Here is a 2061-nt window from a genome sequence, read left to right on the forward strand (position 1 = left end):
CTGAAGCAGAAATATGGTCAAAGATTTGATCTATTAGCATTTTCATTTTCAACAAGCAGTTATCTGGTATGAATTAACTAAAGTTTAGAAAATCTTCTGTTTGCCTTCTCTTCCCTCCAAAAAGAAAAAACTCTCTAAAGCTGTTTATAATTTTTTTTTTTTGATTTTTAGGCAAGGCAACCCTTTGTTGACTTCACCGATTGCAAGGACCTTGTCAGCTTACAATCCCTAATTTTTTATTTTTTATGCCTACAGCACCTGGTCTTCCTAGGTGGTCTCCCATCCAAGTACTAACCAGGCCTAGACCCTGCTTAGCTTCCGAGATCAGACGGGATCGGATTTGTTCAGGGTAGCATGGCCGTAGGCTACAGCTGTTGTTCATACTTTTTATCAGCAGGCTTTAGTACAGGGCTGTTTCACAGGTGAGTACTGTTTGATAGGACGTTCTCGGCCCCTCCCACAGTTCTTTTCTTAAAGCTAGAGACAGACATTCCATAACTTCACATCTAAGGTTTTCACAAGTTTTCTGGATCTTCATTTCTTTATACTTCAGAGTTGAAGCCCATTTCCTTAGCCTGTATATAAAAGATAGTTTATTAGCTGAAGTTTTCAGCCTTTAGATTTCTATCTTACGTGCGACTTTTCCAGAGTCCTTTCTTCTCTCAAATTTAATTAATTAATTTGTTTGTTTGTTTGTTTGTTTGTTTATTTGACTCACATGGTGATTCTCTGAAAGTCTAGGTAACTTCAGAGCAGGAGAATTACCACTTCCTTCCCTAACTAGTAGCTTTGGGCTTTCTCCAACTCAGACTTCTTTTAGCTATACCCGTGCAAAACTGGCCCATGAGGCATCATTTAACAAATATTAAATTCCGTCTGTTGGTATTTCTTCATTTTACTCACAAACTCTCCCAAGATATCTTGTCCACTGTTGAATCCTGAAATTTTCCATCTCTCTTCTATTTCATTGTCTTCTGCCCTTTCAAGGTGTCTGCCTACCTCAAATCTATACCTTCTGTTCTCTGTCCCCGGCTTGGGGCGGGCAGAGAGGAGACAGTTCTCTGAGAAAAGCTAGCGGTATACAGAAGGGATTAAATGAAGGAGAGGAAGAGAACAAATGGAGACCGTCAGCTTGGAGGATGGCCCAACGGTCTTAAGTGCCAAGTTGAAAGCCGGAGCAGGGTGTGGCCCTGAACAGAGGCAGGAATGAACCACGGACACTTGAGGACAGGAGACAAAAGCCTATTAGCGCTAAAATGTTGTACGTTTAAAGCAGTTTACTAGTTTTGCTTGCTAACATTTTAAAAGAATAAGATGTATATTTAATTTAAAATCCTAGGTGGTTCTTTTGTCAGTAAATTCTACATGAAGATAGTATAATACAGAAATGCATGTAAAGATACATTTTTATGTAATATAAACATGTATGTGATATTTCTGGTTAAGTGAATTTAGCTACAGAAATCTCATTCAAGTGATGTAGACTGAACTGAAATCTATAGGACGATAGAATTTGTCTAAAAGTTTCTGTTTTAGGGACAAAGTTAAATTTATACATGTAAGTTAAGCAGTCTTTTTTTTTGCAAGTTTTACTGATATAATATGCAGTTAATCAAAAACATTCTTAACTGAAAAATGTTATTGAACAACTGGAGGCAGGTGATATTTGCTAACTGGTCTGACCTAGGTTCTTGTGGCTGCTTAAAGCTTTTCTATTATAGAAATCCCGTTGGGCCCCTTCTAAAAAATTTTTAAAAATCAAAGTCTAGGAAGGAAACTCCTATTGCTATCTGAACTTTAAATAGTCACAGTAGGGATTTCATGACCCATTAAATCCATTAGCTAAACTAACTTCAATCCAATAGACTTAAAATATAACAGAAGAAAATGAACTTGAATATTTAATACATTAACCTTCTGGGAGAAGGGTCACTCAGTTCAAGATTTAAGAATAATAATGCTTGTTAAAAATCTAACGTACATAGGTATTTAAAAGCCATTCTTTCTCATTACCTGTCCATCCCCCATCAGTGTCCCTCATCAGAAGGAACATTATCATCA

The 2061-nt window shown here is 37.0% G+C and overlaps 1 non-coding gene across 1 annotated transcript; it reads right to left on the bottom strand.

The window, feature by feature from the left end:
- Positions 1-246: 246 nt before the first annotated feature.
- Positions 247-366, bottom strand: LOC111734564. The gene has a single exon (XR_002778492.1). It is a non-coding gene; the product is annotated as a 5S ribosomal RNA (ribosomal RNA).
- Between the last annotated feature and the right edge of the window lie 1695 nt (positions 367-2061).

The sequence above is a fragment of the Pteropus vampyrus genome, unplaced genomic scaffold, assembly GCF_000151845.1.
Source record: "Pteropus vampyrus isolate Shadow unplaced genomic scaffold, Pvam_2.0 Scaffold1842, whole genome shotgun sequence".
Taxonomy (NCBI): domain Eukaryota; kingdom Metazoa; phylum Chordata; class Mammalia; order Chiroptera; family Pteropodidae; genus Pteropus; species Pteropus vampyrus.